The sequence below is a fragment of the Triticum aestivum genome, chromosome 4A (genome assembly GCF_018294505.1).
Source record: "Triticum aestivum cultivar Chinese Spring chromosome 4A, IWGSC CS RefSeq v2.1, whole genome shotgun sequence".
In the NCBI taxonomy this organism is placed as follows: domain Eukaryota; kingdom Viridiplantae; phylum Streptophyta; class Magnoliopsida; order Poales; family Poaceae; genus Triticum; species Triticum aestivum.
In genome coordinates this window covers 166,081,040-166,093,273 of record NC_057803.1, presented here as the reverse complement: position 1 = coordinate 166,093,273, position 12,234 = coordinate 166,081,040, and positions in this window count along the sequence as shown.

The following is a 12,234-nucleotide window of genomic DNA, read 5'->3' as shown; positions in this document are numbered from 1 at the left end:
TGATTAACCACCAAATCTGAGTCGTCGTAGACCATTAGGCGACGGACGCCGAGTGAAATGGCCATACGCAACCCGTACAAAAGTGCTTCATATTCAGCTTCGTTGTTGGAGGAATCAAAATGAATCTGAAGAACATAGCTGAGTCTGTCTCCTCGAGGGGATACCAATACACCCCAGCACTAGAATTGTTCAGCATCTTGGATCTATCAAAGTACATGGTCCAATGCTCCAAGTGAATCTGAGTCGGTTGTTGCTGCTCGACCCACTCAGCGAGGAAATCCGCTATTGCCTGGGACTTGATAGCTTTCTTTGCCTCAAACTTGATATCCAAGGGAAGGAGTTCAATCGCCCACTTTGCCACTCGACGAGTTGCATCTCTGTTGTTCAGACTTTCTGATAATGGTGCGTCGCTGACGACTGTAATAGAGTGATCAGAGAAATAATGTGCAACCTTCTTCGTGGTCATGTAAATCCCATAAACAAGCTTTTGATAATGAGGATATCTTTGCTTGGATGGAGTCAAGACTTCAGAAATATAGTACACTGGACGTTGAACTTTATAGGTTTTTCCTTCTTCTTCCCACTCGACCATAAGTACTATACTGACAACTTGTCAAGTGGCTGCAATATAAAGCAGTAAAGGCTCTTTGCTGATTGGGGCAGCAAGCACCGGCTGGGTGGAAAGTAGGGTTTTGAGTTCTGCAAACGCTGCCTCGGCTTCAGGAGTCCACTTGAACTTATCAAATTTCTTCATCAGTCGGTAAAGAGGCAATGCCTTTTCACTGAGGCGAGAGATGAATTGACTTAAGGCGGCCAAACAACCAGTAAGCTTCTGAGCGTCATGCACATGCATAGGGCGTTTCATTCGGAGTATGGCTCCAACTTTCTTTTGGTTGGCATCGATCCCTTGTTCGAAAACGAGGAAACCAAGTAACTTTCCTCCTGGAACTCCGAATGTGCATTTCGATGGATTAAGCTTGATATCATACCTTCTTAGGTTGGCAAAGGTTTCAGCGAGGTCAGTCAGTAGGTCGGAACCTTTGCGCGACTTGACCATAATGTCATCCATATATGCTTCCACATTTCGACTGATTTGAGTGAGCAGGCACTTCTGAATCATCCTCATAAATGTGGCACCAGCGTTCTTGAGATCGAATGGCATGGTGCAATAACAAAAGCACCCGAATGGAATGATGAAAGTTGTTTTTATCTCATCGGGTCCATACAGTCGGATCTGATGATACCCGGAACATGCGTCTAGAAAAAACAAACGCTCACACCCCGCAGTCGAGTCAACGATTTGGTCGATACGGGGGAGAGGAAGATGATCTTTCGGGTAGGCCTGATTGATATGCTTGAAGTCAATGCACATACGAAGTGAATCGTCCTTCTTGGGGACCATGACAACATTGGCAGGCCACTCGGAGTGGTAAATCTCTCGGATGAACTCAGTTGCTAGGAGCCGAGCCACTTCCTCGCCAATTTCTTTTCTCTGCTGTGCGGCAGACCGTCTAAGATGTTCCTTGACTAGCTTCACTTTCGGGTCGACTCGCAAACGATGCTCAGCCAGTCCTCTGGGTACACCCGGCATGTTAGAGGGTTTCCATGCAAAGATGTCCTAGTTCTCATGGAGGAATGGATGAGCGCTTCTTCCTATTTGCTGTCGAGTGATGTTGAAATATGAGTAGGAGCAGCATTAGGATCGGTCGGGTGAATATGAATCGGTTTTGTTTCTTCGGACGACTGAAATGCAGAATCTGTGGCAGGCTTCTTGGCTCGCAGCAAATCACTCGGATCTGCATTTTTCTGATACTCTTGCATTTCAACTGGTGCCATTTGTGCATCGGTAATTTTAGAACCCTTCTGGAAGCATTCCTATGCCTTCTGCCGATTGCCAGTGACCGTGATCACTCCTCTGGGACCAGGGATTTTCAGCTTGAGATACACGTAACATGGTCGAGCCATAAAATGCGCGTATGCAGGCCTCCCCAGAATAGCATGATAAACACTCTAGAAATCCACTAATTCAAATGTCAACATTTCCTTACGGTAATTCTTTAAATCACTGAAAACCACATGCAAGGTTATCTGACCAAGTGATTCAGCCTTCTTTCCAGGGATGACGCCGTGAAAGCTCACATTGCTCTCACTAAGTTTGGACATCGGAATGCCCATCCCTTTAAAGGTTTCAGCGTAAAGAATATTCAGACCACTACCACCATCCATGAACACTTTTGTCAATCGAGTACCTCCAACAACTCGGTTGACCACCAATGCTTGCCTCCCTGGAGTGGCTATGCGAGCAGGGTGATCAGACTGGTCGAATGTGATAGTTGTTTGTGGCCACTTCAGATATGTTGTCGTTGCCAGAGCAACCATATTCACTTCTCTTTTGATCACTTTCAGTCGACTTTTGCTTTCAACATCAGCAAAAATCATTAGGGTGGAATTGACATTAGGAAAGCCATCATCTTCCTCTTTGTCTTCATCCTTGTCAGATTCTTTTTCCTTGTCATTATGCTATTTCTCTCGGAATTGCTCGATCAGAACCCGACATTGTCGAGTGGTATGCTTAGGATAAATCATATTGCCTTCTTCATCTTTCTTGGTGTGAATGTGACATGGAAAATCCATCACATCGTTACCGGTTGCATATTTTACTTTCTTGGGGGTCCAGGGCCCCTTAGGTTTCGCTTTAAACTTTCCTTGAATCACTACCGCAGTTTCACCAGGTCCTGCAGGCTCAGCTTTACGCTTTTGTTTCCGATTGGAATTACCTCCATCGGTGTCTTGACCGACTGGTTTGCTCTTTCCACTGCGGAGTCGATCCTCTTCTTCTCCGTTAGCATACTGAATGGCTATTTCCCTCATCCGAGTCAGAGACATATCTCCTGTCCGACCGAATTTCAGGACCAGCTCCCGATTTCTAACGCCTTCCTCGAAGGCACAAACTGCTTGATGGTGAGAAACATTTTCCACTCTGTGATGCAAAGTGGTCCACCTCTGAATGTAATCTCTCAGAGTTTCATTCGGTTTTTGCATGCAATGTTGCAATTCCGTCAACCCTGCTGGCCGCTTGCAAGTACCCTCAAAAGTTTTAACAAACACTCGGGCAAGTTCTTCCCAACTGAATATACTGCCTGGCGCTAACTGAGTCAACCATGCTCTGGCTGAACCTTCCAACACCAGAGAAAGATTCTTCATGGCCACTTCATCATTGCCGCCACCGATCTGCACAACCACTTGGTAATCCTCTAGCCAAGTGTCAGGCTTGGACTCACTAGTGAACTTGCTGACTCCATTCGCCAACCTGAAGTTGGGAGGAATCACCACGGCTCTGATGACTCTGCTGAAACACTCTGGGCCTGAAACATGAACTCTGCTGCTAGTCGGGTGATCTCTGCCAAGGCCCTCTCTGTGTGCTCTGTTCCTGACAACTAAACCTTGAACCAGAATAGATCTCGCGTCAAAGCCTGGCTCCCTTGGTTCGACTGGTACCCTTCGCTGGCCACTACGAGGGCGTCTGTCATCATATTGCCGAGGAGGTGTGAGTATACTGCTCGTGGTTTCTGTACTACTCCTGCCGATGCCCACGTCCCTCATGCCGCGGGGGCGATCATGGGCTGTGGGCCGACTGAACTGTATCTGCCCTTATAAATCTGCTGTGAATCCTATTCTGCGACTAACACATTGTTGTGTTCTGCTCTCCTGCTGCCCAGAGTAAGGCCCGGATCTGCATCAGACCTCTGCCAGCCACCGACTGGGAAGGCTGAACTGACTCAGCTATACGGGCTGCAGCTGTGAGATTTTGAATCAGAGTGTGGTATACCTGAGGTTGAGGTGGAAAAAGCTGTCGTCGACTGGACTCAGGAGCGCGGTGCCAAGCACGCTCGTTGAGTGCACGCTGAAGGTTCTCCAGTCGAGTGTGCTCGGCCAAGTTGGCCAGGCACGCCTCCTCCAAGGCCCGGGCCTTGGAGGTTTCCCCAACGATGGGCGTGTGAAGAGCATCCATGTTGCGGCAGCGAAGCTCTTCCCTCTGCTGCGAAGAAATAGGCTCGGGGTGGTATTCCTCATGAACACGTGACGGATTGCCGCCACCATCCCCGCCATCGTCACGGCGGAAGCCAGGAGGACTATGTGGTCCGTCGACCATCAAGACTTCAGCTACAGGATCGCTGCTGTCACAGTCGGATGCGGTCTCGACGGAGCCAGTCGACGGGTCGAACAGGCCGTAGAGAGTTTCGTCGGGCTCGATTGTCGCGACTTGTGGGGTGGCCGACTAGCGAACCATTGCGTGTTTCACCCACCGCTAAAGCCATGACCGACCAGATCGCTTGCGTCGGCGAACAGCAGGGAGTGAGGACACCACGGGAGCCGACCGATACTGGATCGACAGCTGCTAGAGAAGGACGCCACGAGCGCATGCACGAAAGTGTGTCGCCCCGCGGACGGGGAGTGCCTTGACGTCAAGGCGAGCTTCCTGAAGCCAGGCAGAGTCGTCGGCAACAAAGACGAGCGCACCGAGACGGATCTCGTGGCCATGTGCCAATCCACCGTCGGAAACCATGATGATGGGAGTCGGAAAAATCGCAACTTCACCAAAAAGTCGCTAAGACGCCTGCCCCACAGTGGGCACCAACTGTCGTGGTTCTAAGACTAACAGTAGAATGGGGGTAGGTATGAGGACGCAAGATCCCAGCTATGGGAAGTTGTACACACAAGATTTACGAGTTCAGTCCCATCAGGTGGAAGTAATAGCCCCACGTCTCGGTGCCGGGGGGCGGTCGACTGGATTATATGTGTGTGGTGTTACAGGGGGTGCGAACCCTTGTCCCTGAGGAGGGGGTGGCTTATATAAAGTTCGTCAGACCCCTCCCGCCCTCAGTTACAAAGGGTTTAAGGTACATAAAGATGGGAAATTTTTGGTAACGCTAGTAATAAAGTGACATAAATGACCATTAAGTCTACAGAGTAAACCCCTGACCATTGCTTTTCAGAGTGGCCTTTGATCTTCTGTCTGTCGAGTGATTATTGCTATGGTCGAGTGACATAGAGTCTTCCGAGTGGAACGTTTCTGGTCGAGTGGATGATGGTATCCCTTGAATGCTTTTGAGTTTAGGGTGATGTCCTAGGGGAGGGTGTCTAGGTCAGGCCTATGACCTTACCCTAGGTACATAGCTTCATCACTAGATCCTGAGAGCACAGCTTTCATGACTTATGTATTGTGTGTAGCTAATGTTGGGTGCATCATGACTGGATCGTTTCTACCATGAATTACAATGTGTAGTCCATACTTGAACTTTAGAGGTGCTCTGCATTTATGTTTTGTGGTCTCAGAAAGGGCTAGCGAGATACCACTATTGTCATATTATATCATGGTTGTTTTGACAATGTGTTGTCATTTGAGATGTCTTATTATTGCTCGCTAGATGATTATGTCATTGATATGAGTTAATATAATCTTTAAGAGTTATTGTTGGCATGGTTAGTGTCGGTGTCAAAACCGGCGGATCTCGGGTAGGGGGTCTCGAACTGTGCGTCTAGGCCGGATGGTAACAGGAGGCAAGGGACACGAAGTTTTACCCAGGTTCGGGCCCTCTCGATGGAGGTAAAACCCTACGTCCTGCTTGATTAATATTGATGATATGGGTGGTACAAGAGTAGATCTACCACGAGATCGAGGAGGCTAAACCCTAGAAGCTAGCCTATGGTATGGTTGTTGATGTGTATGTTGTCCTATGTCCTAAAACCCTCCGGTTTATATAGACACCGGATAGGGTTAGGGTTACATAGAATCGGTTACAATGGTAGGAGATCTAAATATCCGTATCGCCAAGCTTGCCTTCCACGCCAAGGAAAGTCCCTTCCGGACACGGGACAGAGTCTTCAATCTTGTATCTTCATAGTCCAGGAGTCCGACTGAAGGTATAGTCTGGCTATCCGAACACCCCCTAATCTAGGACTCCCTCAGTAGCCCCTGAACCAGGCTTCAATGACGACGAGTCCGGCGCGCGGATTGTCTTCGGCATTGCAAGGCGGGTTCCTCCTTCAAGTACTTCATAGAAGATTTTGAACACGAAGATAGTGTCTGGCTCTGCAAAACAAGTTTCCACATATTGCCATAGAGAGAATAATATTTACACACATCTAATCTGTTGACGTATTCCGTAGAGTGTCACACCACGGCCAAGCCTTTATCCGAGTTGTTTCATTATCCCACCTCAGCGCGTCATGCGAGGCGGTTTTCTTGGCACGTCTTGTTAAAGCAGAGATCGTGTCCCCTTATTCCGGATTCTCATCAATACGGGCGTGGGTAACCCAACCGCGCCATTGATTATGGCGCTTGGGAGATAAGCGAGTTTTACCAGGCTGGTGGGGACACGTAGTTGCGTCCACCTATATAAGGGGATAAGGATCCACCTTTTCACCTACGCCTTCTTCCTCCCTTGCTTATCCATTCTCGCGCACTTGAGCTCCAGCGCCCAAGTCCGCACTCCCCACCTCAACCTTCTCCAGCCATGTCCGGAGCGGGAGGCAAGTGGATGGTCTCCTCCGTCACGGAGGGGCACATCAAAAGAATAAGGAAGGCCGAATACTTGTCTAACGACATTGCGCACCGGCTTCCCGAAAAGGGGCAGCTCATCCCCACCCCTAGGCCCCATGAGAGGGTGGTGTTCCTCCCCCATTTCCTCCACGGACTGGGTTTCCCTCTCCATCCATTTGTCCGGGGGATCATGTTCTACTATGGCCTAGATTTCCACGATCTGGCCCCGAATTTTGTCCTCAACATCTCGGCGTTTATCGTCATGTGCGAGGCTTTCCTCTGCATCCGCCCCCATTTCGGCCTATGGCTCAAGACTTTCAACGTCAAGTCGAAGGTGGTGTGCGGCAACCAGGCGGAGTGCGGAGGCGCCATGGTGGGCAAGATGCCCAATGTCTTATGGCTCGAGGGCTCCTTTGTGGAGACCCTAAAGGGGTGGCAATCGAACCGCGCGACCCTAAGTGGGTCACAGCCCCCGAGTTCCGGTCCGGACCCCCAACACGGCTCACGTCCTGGAAAGAGACGGGCCTGCCGTGGGGCAGAAAAAAGGAGGTGACCGGACTGCAAACATGCATCCAATCCCTGGTGGACAAGCAGCTCAGGCTCGTCAATGTAGTCCAGGTTATGCTCATCCGCCTGAGCCTCCCGTGTCAACAACGGGCCTTCAATCTGTGGGAGTTCAATCCGGCGCAGCACCGAACTCTGAGCAGGCTCTTCGACATGACATACGAAGATGCCTGGAAGGTGCTTTTCAAGGGCACCGAGGCTCCCGCATCTGCTACCGAGGATCGCGGATTTAGCACGCAGCGTCACGCTAGCGCGGTAAGTTTTTTGTACCTTTTACAGGGCACTAGTTTTTCATAGTTTAACTCTGTGCGGGATTTAAGCTCCCTTACCTTTGACAGGATTGGCAGGCGAAGTCCGGACGGATCGACTGTCCGGCACCCTTGCCCGAAGAACCAGCCGATGCCCACTTGGCGAAGCTGCTGGTTCCGGCACCCTATGTGGTGCCGGAGAAGAAGGCCAAGAAGAAGGCCACGGGGACTCGAAAGAGTGCCCGACGCTCGGAGGTGTCAGATTCATCATCCGACGAATCCAAGACGCACTCCTCCCACGAAGACGAGGAGGAGGAAGAAGAGTCCTCTCCCCCTCCAGCGGGGGAAGGGAAGAAAAGGAAGGCCGTCCCAACTGGGAAGGCCGAAGGGTCCAAGAAGGGGAGAACCCTTCCTCTGGACTGCTCCATCGACACCGACGACGGCGAAGAGGAGTGGCCGCCCAGGGCCAAGCCCCTGGAGAAATCGTAAGTATCCGAATACCAGAGTAATTCATAGCATTCGTTTATTGCACAGCTTTCCCTTATGTCAAATGTGTTTATGCAGCCCCCCCCCCCCAAAGACTGGCTCGATGCGTCGTCGAGCGGCTCACTGGACTCGTCGGAGGTGAACTCGCTTCCGACGGCTTCCTCCCCCCGCCCTACGGACGACACCGAAGTGTTGTCCCAACAGGTTCCAATCTGGGAGGAGGTGGTCCTGGAGGCGCCGCGAGGCGACCTCCCGGACTCTAGGAGTAAAGGGGATGAAACCCCCCAGGGCTCCAAGTCCGGCCCTAGGCCGGACACCGCTCCGGAACCTTCAAAGGTTCCAGAGTCCAGCGGGGGACCTCCTTCCAAGAGGAGCAAGCCCACCATGCCGGTGACCTCCGTCCAACCGGAGGCGCCGGACAATCTGTTGGAGGCGCTCCAAGGCGCCTCCATCAATGAGGGGCACCGCACCATTATGAGTGCGGTGGTCCAGAAGGTTCAGTCCGCCAAGAGCGGATTGACAGAAGCTTGTACTAGCCTTTTGACAGGCTTTGAGGTAAGTAAAGAATGTGTAAATAATATTACCGCATAGACAGTAGCCCGTGATGCTCTGTTTGGCGTTCGGGAAGAAAAGCCGAATAGAGGATCAAATAAAATTCGTAGGAGTCTAACAAAAAGGAGACAATATGCGTGTGCAGGCGTCCCTGCTGGCGTCCGCCGCACTGACTGCGGAAGTGGACACGCTAAAGTAGAACCTCGAGCGGTCCGAGCAAGAGCTCGGGCGTGCCAAGAAGCAGCTCGAGGACAATGAAGGTAAGAAATACCTTGCTTAAATATATATATATAAAAAGGTGCAATTGCCAAAAAATGACAGGATTATCGTGGCTATTATAGGGGCCACGTCTGAGGTGGCGACCCTTAAGCAAGCGTTGGTCGAGGCCGAGAAGAGGGCGGCCACGGAGTGCACCGAGTGGGAGAAGTATGAGGCCGAGGTTGGCAAGGTACGGAAAGAGCTCCAGGCTCTCATGGAAAAACATGAGAGTTTGGAGCTTGACTCAAAGACGCGAGCGTCCGAGATCGCGGTGGCTATTGAAAATGCCAAGTCTGCCAAGGCCGAATCCCAGAAGACCCTCCAGGAGTTGGATGAGGTGAAGAAGATAGCGGCGGGTAAGGCATTCTTTATGCAAAGCAAACACATAAACATGAGTTACTTGTTAATTACCCGAATCCGGCGCTCTCCAGGAGCGTTCGCAGATCTTCCCCGGAGTGTGTCTGATGCCGCCGCACTCTATCGAGCCGAGGAGGGAAGCTCGACAGAGAAGGTGTTCTGGTCTCAGTATGCTGAGGCTGGACACCCCGTGCCCCTAAGGGACCAGCTGAAGCAACTGGTCGAGCTCCACAAGGCGGCCGAACAAGCCATGAGGGGCCTCATAGTTCGGCTGTGGCCTGGAGAGGCTCTGCCTGGGAGCTATTTCGGGCTGGTGTGGCGGCTGGTGGAGGCTTGTCCAAGGCTCGAAGTCATCAAGCGCTCCGTCTGCATTGAAGGTGCCCGTAGGGCCCATGCCCGTGCTAAGGTGCACTGGGGCAAGCTGGATGCTGAGAAGCTTGTGAAGGACGGGCCACCGCCGGGGAAAGAGCATCGCAAGCCCGAGAATTATTATAAGGATGTTCTGAAGGGTGCCCGCCTTGTGGCGGATGAATGTTCTAGGGATGTAATTTTTGATTAAAACTCGCTCGTTTTGTCCTGTGCGCTGAAAACTTGTTCATATGCGCTAAGCAATGCTGTTTGAATTTAAAATATTACCTTATGTGCGGCTGTTTATCAATTCTGAGAGATGGCGAGTCGTCGGCTTCTGCCCCCGTGCCGCTAGTGCTGGGGTGTTCGGGGATAAACCTGAGCGCTCTTTTTCCCATGTTTGGGTCCTTCGAGGGAGGAGCTCGGCCCAACGAACAAGGCAATCGGACTATAATGCGTGAACACTCTCACTTAGCCATAGAATTCTATAATTTTAAATTTCGGCGAAGCCCCTGGTATTCAGAAGACCGAGTTCAGGGTGCTATCCACGCCTTGGCCGGACAGAGCCGGCTCCTCGCCCTAAGCAGCATAAGTCTTTAGGGACTCAAAAAAACCTCTCGAACAGCGACTAGCTCTCGCTTCATCATGACAGTCAGTTTTAGCTTTCTCCACTGAGGTGCTTGACCCAGCTCAACTGGGGCACAATCGCAATGGTTCTCCTAGTGCTACCTTAGCCGATATAGCGGAACGTAGGGCACAAAAACATAGGAGCCGGGCAAACCCAATTATTGACCCAAGACATGATTCGGAGCCGATGCATATAATGCTATAAGTTCGGGGTGCCGCACTTGTTAAAGTGTTCGGACTTCTCACACCATATTGAGGGGTACTAAAGCCCCAGGCGTATTTTGGCCGTACCAACGTGTACGGGTGCAACATGTCGTTAAGGAACATATATAAAGAAAAAAGGTAATGCAAAAATAGACGAAAGCTATGCATTGTTTATTAAAAAGGGGTGCAATCAAGGCAGAACGATACAAGTAATGCGATAAGTGGAAGGTTGGACTAGTTAACATGTCCGTTCCAGGGGCAAGTTGCGGAATAGTATGCGAAACGAGTATACTGCTCGTGATAGAGACCACCTGGGAGTTCCATAATGCGGCGTGGCTTGTCTGCTTCCCTGGTTCTTGCATCGTTTGTGCAGCAATTGAACTGCCGAACAGGCCTTGCGAAGGATGGAGTCCTGAAAGTAAGAGAAAATTAAAAAATCGGCAGCCCCTGGTGAGGTTTAAGCCGTGTTTCGGATGTGCCGTGATGGTGCCCCTCCCCCTGTACCCATGGTATCTCTAGAGCGTAGTTATGTACGCGAAGTACTGGCGTCGCCTTTTTGCGAGGGTTGGGTTGGGGCCGCATTGCTACGCCTGCTCGGATCGTGCCACGCGGTCTTGTTGTAGGTTACTCCGGGCGCGCTTGACGGTGTCCAGTCGTTTAGTGGCCGGACTGGAGAACTGCCTGTAGAGGCTGCTTTGTACTTCCGCTGCAAGGGCCGCCGTGTGCTCCTCCGTTCGGAGGGAGCGTTCGGTGTTTCCATTGACCGTAATTACTCCTCGAGGGCCTGGCATCTTGAGCTTAAGGTATGCGTAGTGCGGTACCGCATTGAACTTGGCAAATGCGGTTCGACCGAGCAGTGCGTGATAGCCACTGCGGAATGGGACTATGTCGAAGATTAACTCCTCGCTTCGGAAATTATCCGGAGATCCGAAGACCACTTCAAGTGTGACTGAGCCTGTACAGTTGGCCTCTACACCTGGTATTACGCCTTTAAAGGTCGTTTTGGTGGGCTTAATCCTCGAGGGATCTATGTCCGCACTGTATCATGGTAAAGCAGGTTCAGGCTGCTGCCGCCGTCCATAAGGACTCTAGTGAGATGAAATCCGTCAATAATTGGGTCTAGAACTAATGCGACGAATCCGCCATGACGGATGCTAGTGGGATGGTCCCTTCGATCAAAGGTGATCGGGCAGGAGGACCATGGGTTGAACTTTGGGCGACTGGCTCTACCGCGTATACGTCCCTCAACGCGCGCTTCCGCTCCCTTTTGGGGACGTGGGTTGCGTATATCATGTTCACCGTCAGCACTTGTGGGGGAAAACCCTTCTGTCCACTATTGTTCGGCAGCCGGGGCTCCTCGTCATCATCGCTATGCAGCCCCTTGTCTTCATTCTCGGCGTTTAACTTGCCTGCCTGCTTGAACACCCAACAATCCCTGTTGGTGTGATTGGCCGGCTTTTCGGGGATGCCATGTATCTGGCACGAGCGGTCGAGTATTCGGTCCAAACTGGACGGGCCCCTAGGATTCCTTTTGAATGGATTTTTCCGCTGACCGGATTTAGAGCCTCTGAATCCGGCATTAACTGCCGTGTCCTCTGTATTGTCGCTGTTAATGCGGTGCTTCTGCTTGTTGCGACGAGACCTGCCACTACTGTCCCTGGTGTCCGAATTACCAGGGTTCTTGGTCATATTGTTGCTACGAGCAAGCCAGTTGTCTTCTCCCACGCAAAAGCGGGTCATGAGTGTCGTGAGTGATGCCATAGATTTTGGCTTTTCCTGTCCAAGGTGCCGGGCCAGCCACTCGTCACGGATATTGTGCTTGAAGGCTGCTAGGGCCTCAGCGTCCGGACAGTCGACTATTTGACTTTTCTTTGTTAGGAACTGTGTCCAGAATTGCCTGGCCGATTCCTCTGGCTGCTGGATTACGTGACTTAGGTCATCGGCGTCTGGGGGTCGCACATAAGTGCCCTGGAAATTGTCGAGGAATGCGGCTTCCAGGTCCTCCCAACAACTGATTGATCCTGTTGGCAAGCTGTTAAGCCAATG